The sequence below is a fragment of the Balaenoptera physalus genome (assembly GCF_965194825.1).
Source record: "Balaenoptera physalus genome assembly, chromosome: 17".
NCBI lineage: Eukaryota > Metazoa > Chordata > Mammalia > Artiodactyla > Balaenopteridae > Balaenoptera > Balaenoptera physalus.
Window position 1 is genome coordinate 17,035,371 of NC_138895.1, and position 11,971 is coordinate 17,047,341.

Consider the following 11,971-nt stretch of genomic DNA (forward strand, 5'->3'; position numbering starts at 1 on the left):
TCATCTGATTCAACAGCAGAACTCATATCAGATGTGCAGCATAAAAGATTGTAGGGTACTAGTGCAACATTTACATTCATCATGTGAAAATCTTATTGCCTTGGATCTGAGAGGCAGAATCTGAGCTTCAGATTGGTGGATTCAGTTAATGAGATGATTTTCATGCACACCTTAAAAATCACCTTTTTACTTTACAATGATTCCCCAAATGACCAAATCTTATTTCATGGGAGGTCAGAGCCACTAGCCAGAGCACTTCTTTTACTTTCCTGTCAGAAGGAAGTGCCAAGTTCCCATCGCAGGATAATGGTCCAGATTAAATGAAGTATACAAAGCCCCCAAGCACAGAGCCAGGCACACAGTAATTGCTCAGCAAATACAAGTTTTCCTTAATATCTTTATCTTCATCATACTCATATTAAGAGCAGTATATTCATTTGCTAGCACTGCCATAACAAAATACTCAGACTGGGTGGCTTAAACAACAGACATTTATTTTCTCACAGTTCTGGAGGCTACAAGTCCAAGAGCAGGCGCCACTGGGGTTGGTTTCTGGAGAGACATCTCTTTCTGGCTTGCAGACGGCCACCTTCTCACTGTGTCTTCACATGGCTTTTCCTCTGTGCATGTGTTAGGAGAGCAAGCTTTCGTATCTCTTCTTCGTCATGTAAGGATATCAGTCCCATTGGGTTAGGTCGCACCCTTATGACCTCACTTAACCTTAATTACCTCTGTAAAGTGCCCGTCTCCAAATATAGTAATGTTGAGGGTGGGGCTTCGACATAAGAACTTTGGGAGAACACAGTTTGGTCCATAACAAGGAGGATAATAAAAACATCTCTTGGGCACATCTTGGGATGCACAGACAGGCTGGTTGCCTGCCCTTCCGTCATTTAGATCTGCAACTAGGTAAAATAAGCACTCAGGTGTGATAAAATAACCCCAAAGCATTGTCCAATTCCCCTGGATCTTCTAGCATGGAATTCACAGGCTGGTCTCCCACATTTCAGGAAGATTTTCAATGAAGACTAAAACAATTTATATTTAATACAAAAAGGGGTTGGATAAATCTTAATTTAAGTTGAAGATTCAACAAGAAAAATCCAGTCCTCAAAGCCATCTGATTAACGGAAGTTTCACTTTTAAAATTTTTCAGCGGTTTCATCTCACATCTAAAAGCTGGAATAGATTCTAGGGCTGACCAACTACAGAGTGGTCAGCCTGGCTTTGTCGGCATCAGCACTCCAATAGAAGCGAAGTAACTCTTGGTCCTTAGAGGGAGGTTGCTTTGTACTGGAAATAAATGTCATGTTGTGCCCACAGGACAATTTTTTGGCCTCCCAAGTTGCTGTTTCATTCACAAGTCATTTAAGATCCAAGGCACTATTTGGCAGAGGGTAGTAACCACAGCAGAAACACTGAACATGCTAAGATCTTTGTGGATTTAGTTTAAAAAACATTCTTATGAGTGCTTCAGCCAGAACATCAACTTTCACTGGGCCCACACCACATTTCTTTTCAAAGAATAACTCAGGAAAATGGGACAAAACATCAACATCATTCTTATTTTGCCTGTTGAGGTTTAAATTTTCCTTGTGCTTTGGGGGTAAGAAATCAAGTAAGAAAAGAGAACAAATTAATACAGAGAAGAAGACAACGAAGCTGTATGTTTGGAACAATGGGCATCTGGCCTCCTCCTTCCCTTACTGTGGAAGATATTTCATCCTTTGACAAGTAGTCAAAGCTTGTTGCCATAGAATGCTTTCCTTTCAGAAAATTAAAATCTTTGTGGTTTTAAAAATCTTCTTTGTCCACCCAAAATTATTCCCATCAGTTCCCTGAGGTGTAGCTGATACTTTGGAACTTCATTCTTTCAGGGATCTCGAGGGACTTTCTAGGGATGAGACTTCTCAGCCAGGCCAGCCGGGCTCTTGAGGATGCAGCTTCAGGCTCCCTTTCCAGACACACCTACCCTCCCCTTCTCCTCCCTCTGACCAACCAACTCACTGGTCCCTAAGCATGCTGTAATTACTCTCTTCAATCTCCATACCTTTGCATAAGTTGCAAAGAAGATGAAGACGTTCTGTCTAGAACGTCTCTCCAACCCCATCTTGTTTGCCTATCAAACTTGTAATCATTTACATTTTAGATTAAATCTTTTGACCCTTTGGAACATCTTCATGGTCACCACAGAATTCATTTTTTAATAGAACATACTTCTCTTACAGCACTTCTTATAATGAAAGACAACTATTTCTTTACATAATAATAGGTAACAGTTTTTGAGTACATAATATGGTAAGAACACTGTTGCATATTTTACATGCCTTATTTCTACTCCTCCTACTAAATTGTACAGATGTGGAAACTGAGGCTTAGAGGAATTAAGTGATTTGCCTGTGATGACACAGCTTGGGTGTGTGGAGCTCACATGTAAACCTGTTTTCTTTCAGTTCACAAGCCACGCAATTTGTCACTACCTTACGCTGCCATTCTATTCACCGTCCCCACTAGATGATGAACTCCTTTATGTCAGGCTCACAATGGATTCCTTTTGGTAGTCCTACTGTAAAGCACGGTGCCCTGTATCTAATTGTTGTGTTAAAATGCATGCTGAATGAATAAATGGAAATTAACGAATCATTGCAAAAGTTTTTTGAAATAAAGATTAAGTAGTAAGAACTCTACTTTCTAAGGTTGAGAAAAGAGGTTCTCCGAGGTAGTCAACATGAACTACTCCTGGTCCAGCCCCATATCCTCTCCTCCCACCCACTTCCCTGACTGTCCCCTGTCCCTTGCACTTCAGTCTAGCAGAGCTGTTTGACGTCCACTTCCTCAGAACTGCCAGGGCAGCTGCCCAGGTTGCACTGGCTGTCCCCACTCCTCTCTCACCCTCCTCGCCAAGCCCCTTCTCCTTTTCATCCATGCAGCTTGTAAAATCCAAACTCCCTGACGACAACACTTTCCTGGATTAATCAGACGAGGAGTAAAGTACGAATACTAAAAGCTGTAAAGGTCCAACCCATGGGGCAGCAGTGTGGAGCGGTCAGATGTGAAGGCTCTGGAGTCACACACTTGAGTTCATTCAACGGTGCTGCCACTTACTGCTGCACCGTTTTGGAAAAGTAGGTAAAGATCTCCACATGTTAGGGAACCGCTGACCAAAACCACCCACCTTGGCCAGGCATGATCATAATTACTTGCATGAGTTGTCTCACCACAGGGGGTCCCGATAAGGAACACAGTGCTGCCGCCAAAAACTAACCGGGAGAATTCGGGAAGGGCCAAAAGTAGGGAGGAGATGCCAGCCCATAATATGTCCTGCCAACTTCCCAGAAACCCTCACACTAGAATCCATCTTGGCTGAGAGATGCGCGCACCACCAGGAAGGACCCTGAGTCAGACCAAATATGGACAAAAGCAAGATGATTGGCCAGAAACAACCCAGAAACTAACCCCATTACCATAAACCCTGAAACTGCAAGCCACGTGGCAGAGCAGTTCTCCTGGTTTCCCTTACCCTGCTGCTCTCTACCTGGGTGCCCTTTCCCAATAAAGCCTTTTGCTTTGTCAGTACATGTGTCTCCTTGGACAATTCATTTCCTGGTGTTAGACAAGAGCCCACTCTCGGGCCCTGGAAGGGGTCTCCCTTCCTACAACATACACGGCAATCATTCTAAGTTTGTCCATCTCCTAGGGTAGTTCTGAGAATTCACGCCTCTAAAGCTTAGGATCTGGTACAATATAAACACTCAAGGAATATTAGCTAATATTATTAATAAAACAGAAAAGGAAACTGTAACCTTTTGCAGATGAGTGGTCTTGCAGAATGGGAAGGGAGGAGTGATTTTTAACCTCTCTCCAGAGTTCAAGGCCCAACTTTCAGTGTTGTTATGAAAAAAAGTAACTCCTGGGCTATGTACATGGATGTGACCATTGTCTATGAGTCTTTCCTTGAAAGCACACTGAAATTTGGGATCAGAAAGCAAAACCTATAGTCCTCCATCTAGTAAGCCAGGTCACAACTCCACACCCTGTGATTTTTGGCAGGAAGATGGATTCTCGGGCAACAGTTCAGGAAAAACAAGCTATTTCTTGTTTTATGGAAACGGCTCATAAACACATGGGTTGTAGTCTTTGAACTCAAGCAGGTCAGGTCTCCAGAGACTCATGTTCATAGAAATTCTTAATTGCAAGGCAGGGACGCTTAACAAGTGTTGAGTCTCACAGAAAATTAAATTAATGGCGACTTCTTCAGAACTACAAAGAGGGAACATGGTGGAGGGTGGGTGAGAAGAAACAGGCTCCTACGAGAAGCAGGGACCCATGCAAAGACAAGCGGGAATGTTATCGAACGCAAGTCCGTGTGCCCGACCCACAGTGAGGTCAAACAATACCAGAACGTAGGAGTTGCGAGCAGAGAAAGGTTTACTGTAGGGCCACGCAAGGGTGGCTCACGCCTTAACCCCAAACTCCCCGAAAGCAAAGCCCTTTTATAGGAAAGGTGAGCGAGGGGCGTGGTTAGTTGGTGCAAACTTCTTGGCGTCAGATCCTTTGTTCCTGAGGTCAGGGCACGATGTTCCTGTAAACCTCCACCAAAACAAATGTTATCCTCTGTTCTGACAAGAAAGGGCAAGGTCCCAAGGCTCAACTTTCGCCCTCCGAGGTCCAGGCCCCGGCTGGGTTACCCTGCCCGGGAACCCTGCCCGGGAGCGTTCGTCCAGCACCCGGTCTGGGTCCTCCTGCCAGGGCCCAGGCCCAGCTGAGGAGGCAGATCCCAGCTGGTGGCGCCCTCAGGGCCAGGTCCCCAGACCCTAACCCAGCCGTCGTCACTGAGGGAGCCAGGCGCCCGGGACCCAGCCGGCCCTCAGGCTTTTCATTTAAACTGGAGAGAAGCATTGCATAGGATCAATAGGAATACGTGTTGCAGCGAACACCAATCCCCAGCTCACAGTAACTGCCCTTCGTTGAGAACAGTGCCAACCACGGAGGGGGACGTGAAGTAATGATGGGCGAAGTCCTGGCAACTTACCCCTGACCTCTGGCCCCCTGCTAGGGGTCGACAACTGACCCAAGCTGTACCAATTTTTGACACACGAATGGAGAGACTGAAGCTGGGTGAAGCTCTTACCTGAATGGCAGTGTCCATATCCTCCAGCTGCTGAGGCCTCCATGGACCGCGACCGGTGGAGGCGGCCACCACCATTAGGTCCAGGCCCGGGCGCGGGCAGCGGGCAGCTGTGGCGAGGGCTCTGGAGCTCTGCACGACACAGCCCTCGGCCTGTCGCCGGGTCCCCCAGCTCCCCTGCCGGCCCCGAGGCCGGAGGGCCTGCCCACCTCTCCCCACGTTCTCTGCTGCGAGGACCACTGCGAGGCTGCCTGTCGGCGGAGCACACCCTCTCACGCCGCGGAGGCTCTCGCGATAACGGCTGCGGGCTTGCTCCGCCCCTATCACCGGACGAGAGTACTGCCCCGCTGGCTTCGTTTTTAATTCTTCTTCTCGTAATGAGATACCTACGTCCTTTACTCTTTGACCTATAGCTTTCCCAACAACTTCTTTACCAAATAAAGGGAGCATTTTCTCTTCCCAAGTGTCCCTTTGAACTAAAGGCTATGCCCCCAAACAATGCTTCCTTGGGGGGAAAAAAAAATCTTTGGAGGAAGCAATAGAATATGGTCAAAGCAGGAGCTTGAAGTGAGGTAGCCCTGGCTTTGATCCCAGCTCTGTCGCTCAGGCAACCTTGGCACTCAATCTCCCTGAATCTTGGGTTTTTTCACTGTAGTAATGTGGATAAATAATTTCCACTTCAGAAAGTTATTGTAGGGATTCAATGCAAACATCTATGAAACAGCCTTAGCATGGTGCTGGCACTCAACGTTTGCTGGATATATATATATATATATATATATATAACTGTAATTAACCAAAATTATATTTCTGGTTGATTCTTAATGCCCTATGATAATACATCTATTTTATTTTAATTTTTATTTTTTCTTGAAGCATAGTTGATTTACAATATTGTGTTAGTTTCTGATGTACAGCAAAGTGATTCGTGTATCACTTTTTCAGTTTCTTTTCCATTATACATTATTATAAGATATTGAATAGAGTTCCCTGTGCTATACAGTAAATCCTTGTTGTTTATTTTATATATAGTGGTGTGTATCTGTTAATCCCATCCTCCTAATTTATCCCTTCCTCCCCCTTCCCCTTTAGTAACCATAAGTTTTTTTTTTATGTCTATTTTAAATGCTAAACAGAATGACAAAGTCCTTCCATAGTCCATTCATTCCCAAAGTCATCTTGCTACTCTAGGGATCATCACAGGTGCATGGATATGTCAGGTCACGGCATAGCTTTCATCTTGGGATCTTCCAGTTTGGTTATAATCAGTGGAAAAATCCACCTCATTATTCCGAGGGAGCAAGCAACTTGACCAAGTTAAGCTGAGTCTGATTTTCTTTGTAAGCAATTCAAGCCCTGTCTCGAGAGAAAGCTACTGTGTAGAAATTGCTAGAGAGTGCTAGAGATAGATTGTTTGGGTTCCTACCCTAGAAGTGAAAACATTGCAGGTCACTCACTGGCAAGCATCTGACTGTGCTTGAGAATGATCCAACTGTCCTACTAGAATAGTCAGCGTTGGCTTCTCAGTAATAATCTTAGGTTAAGGAGAGAAGGTATTGAGAAAACTAGCATAAAATGGAATAAGCTCAAATTCAGCATCTCCACCTTAATAGAAATTGCTGTACGTGTTACCCTTCTCTCCTCCTTCTTCCTCAACTAGAGGGAAAGATTCTGAGGATGGGGAGCAGATCTCGTGCTAAGCGCCCCAGGCAGCAGTTACTCAATAAAAGTCTATGGAATTGAGTCGAATTTACTGTGACATTGAAACACAACCTTTCAAGAGTATAGTAGTGCCTGTTCCTGCTCTGTCTTCACAGGGAATTGTATTTGCCAAGCTCCACTTCCCCTGATTATAGTCAGGAAAAAAGGCATGTGAGTATTGCATTGGCTAAGAGCCCATCCTAATGAGAATGTCTGAACCATAAATTGTGTGTTTGCTGGAAATAAATAAAAACAAGTTAAGTTTTAAAAAGACAAATCATTGGTATATATTTATAAAATTCTCTAGCCACCGATCACTTCAACTTGTCTTCTAGAAATACGGTATATGATATTTATAAATGGAAAATTCTTAGAAAATGTATATTATCAATAAAAGAGCAAAACTTTCTTATATATCCCACAACCTTCCCTAGTAACATAGAATAGGTGAACAGTGATTACATCAGTGCAGTTTTCATACCCAACCAGAATATACAGACAGAGAGCTCTTGCTGAATGCTTAATGGTGAAACTGATGTTAAGCTTGAAAGTGACATTAAAGATTCTGTAGGTTAAGGCATTCTCCCGAGGTAGAAAAGTCTGGCGGGAGGAGGAAGGGTGGGTTCCGGGCTACTTTGGTTTTGTGCCTGCCATTCAGCTTAAAATGATATTTATATTACTAATAAACTTAATGCCTTTTGTGTTTCTTTCCTGAATCCCACTCCATTCTTTCTCCAAGGGATAACCACCATGGTTAATCGGGCGTTTATTTTCTATGCATTTCTTTTACTTTTGCTAGATAGGTGTGTACCTTCAAGCAACATATAGCATAACTTTGCCTGTGTTTCCACTTTATATAAGTAGAATTCTGCTATATGTTTCTACAATTTTTTGCTACATATCAAGAAAAAGATTTATCAGTTTTCTTATATAAATTTTTAAAACTTCTGATCATCAAAAGACCAGAGGCAGAAGGAACAATTCTCAGATAGGGAGAAGATATTTGTAAAACTCATAACTAATGATCACCACCCAGAAACTAATCTGACAATTTATGTCAGGCTGAAACTTGAATCTATAGCATTCACTTTTCGGGCCGCTGGACAAATGCAGCCCACGATGCTCCAAATGATAGTGTCATTAGAACTGGTCCCACAAAGCCTTGCTGTCATATTACAGCTGCTCAGTAATGAGAACAGATCAGAAATCGAGATCAAGTTCAGACAGTTGGTTTGGAGACCACCCAGAAAATACGTTGTCTGTGCCAAGAAATCCAACCCCAGCTAAATTAGACAAGCTAGATGATACCAAAGAAAAGAAAAGAAAAAGAAACTGGGGGTAGGGTGAGTAATTGGTGGTGACTGATGAGCTTATATAAGAAGCTTAAAAAGTAAAACTAAAAAGCCAACTAAAGTGATAACCAGAGTCCTTGGTATCATGGAACCCGAGTCCATAGGATGACCCACTGTAGTGAGTTGAATGTGTCCCCCCAAAGGATATGTCCATGTTCTGCTTTCTACTCTCTGGAACCTGTAAATGTGACCTTATTTGGGAAAACAGTCTTTGCAGATATAATTAAGTTAAAGATCTCAAGACGGGATCATCCTGGATAATCCAGCTGGGGCCTAAATCCAATGACAAGTGTCTTATAAGAAACAAAAGAGCAGAAGACACAGAATGGGAGAAAGTGAACCGTATTCTCACTGTCTAAGTTGGTTTTTTTTTTTTTTTGATTAGACCATTTCCAATATTTAAAGAGAGCTGGCCTCCTCTGTTCTCTGTTAACCTCCAGACCTGCTGAGCTATCTGAATCTTCCACAAGTAGGTTCTCCTTCAGTCTCCCAAATAGGGAAACAAATTTGAGAAATTAATAAAACCTCACAGCAAATGGCTAGAGACTCCATCGTTCATTTAATTGCGGCCCACAACTAAAAAAAAAATTTACAGGCTAATTTTAGTTTGCCAGTTTAATGTTAAATGGGCAGACATGCAATTGGGGATAAAAAGACACAACTGTGCAAGTAGAGATTAAATAGGTTAGTGGTAGAATGTGTGAAAAAGAAACTAAATCACCTGGAATTGAGACACAGAGGGAAGACCATGTAAGGACACAGAGAGAAGACTTCAGGGCAGCTACAAGCCAAGGAGAGAGGCCCTTAGTAGAAACCAGCCATGCCGACACCTTGATCTTGAACCTCTAGCCTACAGAACCAGAGAAATTACTGTTGTTGAAGTCAAAAAAAAAAAAAAGTATTGAAAGTGACATGCTTGTCAATAGCAACAATTCTGGGCTGCATTAATAAGAATGTAATGAATAGAGCAAAGGAGACAGTAGGCTGGGTCTACTCTGCCAGATGCCGTTCCTGGAATCCACCCCATGCTGAGAGCAACATCTGCAAACTTGAACTCCTCATCCAAGGGAGGGCAGCTAGGCCTCTAGAGTGTAGGTGTCATGACCAATGAACAGCAGATGAAAGAGTTCATGATTCTCAGCTTGGAGAGAATCTTTAGAATGAATGTGATGCTGTTTTCTTGCCTTCAAAGGACCATCATAGGAATTAGATTGGACTCTGTACCAGTGGGCAGAAACAGGTAGAGGCAGCTGGGCCTTCAAGAGACTAACAAGAAATAGCCAGGGAAGGGGGGGGTGGGTGGTGGTGTAGGAACCAAGAGTGTGTTGTATCATAGAAGCCGAGGGACAGCTCCTGGCCTTGTGATGTTTGGGTGGAAAGAGACCCACGACACCGTGTGGACTGCCAGTCACCATGGCCGTGCAAACTGAAAGACCAGGAAGGAGATACAGGACTTTTCCAGAAAGGGAGAAATCTTCGAAGACTCTCACATTCACATTCTGTGTCTTGTCATGTATCTATATGTCCTTGATTTTGGCTAATCTGGAAAAAAAAATTCACTGCTGCCAACCACCTGTGAGCAAAATTCCTGAAGGCTATCGGAGGAAAAATTAAAACAAGGTAGTAAGTTTTCCAATTGAAAGGGCTGCCCTTCATTTTGAAATAACATCCTTCCTACATTTTTTTCTGAGTGGCAAATACTCTGTCATTTTTGAAATCTGATAATAGTTGGAACTTGAGTTTTTAAGTGTCTGATTTTGGCAACATAAAAATTGACCGTCCCTTTTGTGGATTTTTTTTGGTGAAATTTCCTCTTCTTGAAAATCCAAAAATCTGAGATCTAGGGCTCCAGAATACAACAGAAGGAAAAATAAGATTACTTTTTAAAATTCAAAGGAGGAATCTCAAAATTATCATTGAAGAGCTTTTCCCTACGAAACTAATAAGGAAGGAAAAGATGTTTAGACAGGTTACTTATATTTTGGAAAGGTTTTAAAATGCATAGGGTAGGTGCATTTTTAATATAGAATCAAATAAATTAGAATGAGATGTGGACTAATTCAGTTACAAGCGTTTACGTTTAGCGTTTCAGTTGAGGTCATTCTAGTTTAACAGAGGAAGGCATCATCCCTTTTGCTCTCACCTGGGCCAGGTACAAAGTCTTTTCAGTTTCAGCTGCTCTCAGCCACTCAGGTATTCACTCCATTTTACAGAAGAGGAAACTGAGAGTTTGGAGAAGTTAACCGACCATGAAAGAATTTACTTCTGCACCATAGTAATAACCACCACAGTACAAGCAGTTTCCCGAAATCACTGCATTTCTGTCTCACTGGCACGGCTCATTCCTGTGATACCACTATCGACCACAAGGGAGAAGTGTAGACCCATATTTTAATGTGTTCATTTTAAATGACCAGTTTTACATATTCTTAGACTAATTAAAGCAGTTCAAAGTGCAAAAATCTATGTTAACATTTTTTCGATGCTTCTGTTTTTATCCATAGTATTATTTTCCCGGGGTGAAGACCCAAGATGGACAAAGTGAACAGAACTCGGTACTACTCTAGAATGTGTGTTCTCATCTGAAAACAGACGTTGGTTGAGTTTGTACATGTGGGATGCAGATTTTCCATGAAAAGGAGCAGAATGAGTCTAGTATTTTCATAAAAATACAGCAAGTGAATCTACCACTTCGTATTTATTCTTAAAGACAAGGTCTGGGTCTAACACGTGTAAAGTGGCGATAATTATAATAATCTTCCCCACTTATCTCATCACACAGGACCGTTGGAGGTTCAAATGAAATGATCATCTCTGGCCCTTCCTTGAATAACTACTCCCTCCTTCCAACGCAAAAAATAAATATCCTCTAAGAACTGTCACATTGCTTGCAAATATGACCAAATCACAAGGCAACAGGAGCTAGCTATATATCTGTATCTCATTAATAAACAGAGTAGTTATGGGTAACTTCCTAAATCGATTTTCTAGACGGGCTCTGATGGCAAGAGTGTCCTTGCAGAATTACTACAGGGGATCTGAGACTCTCCAGATGGCCCAGAGGCAAAAGAAATAGTGGCTGTGTTTGGGCGCCCCTAACATGTTGACACACTTGCAGAGACCAGTTTATAAGCCTCTTTGGATTCCCTCCAACAGGGTTAAGTCTCCAGAAATACCCCTTCCACCGGCTGCTTTCTTGATGGCTGCGGAGGAAGAAGTTCCACCGCCAGGAAAGTAAATTTTACTGAGCACCCTGGCTGTCTGTAGGAAGCGGACCACGTAGCCAGGAGGGAATCGTGACTTTGGGGGTGGGAGCAGGGGCGTCATCAAAGCGGGGCTGTGTCGTCGGAGGGGGGCGGGGCCGGGCACCACGTGGTGCCCAGGGCAGGAGTGCTGGAGAAGACTCCGGGGTGGGGCGCACCTCGAGGAAAGGGAGAGGGAGCGCGCAGGAAATTCACCCCCATCCCTCCCGCAGGACCTCCACCAGCACCACCACCCTTTGGGGACCCGGTAGATTCCTGGGGCCTCTCTGAGGACGTCCTGCTCGTCCCCAAACTGTAACCAGCTTCGCTCTGCACCACCTGAGGTTTGCTCTCCCTCCTTCCCTGCCTCGCTCCCATTTCCCTCCACTTCCTCTCTCCTGTGATCGCAGTTCCCCGATAAGGTGTTAGCACGGACGCTTTTGCTTCAGGCTCTGTCCCCTAGGGAATCCAGGACGAGACAGAGTGTTTTGTTATTTTAGAATTTGAAGTCTTCAAGAAGGCGTGTAACCCCGGCCTTTGTATTCCTG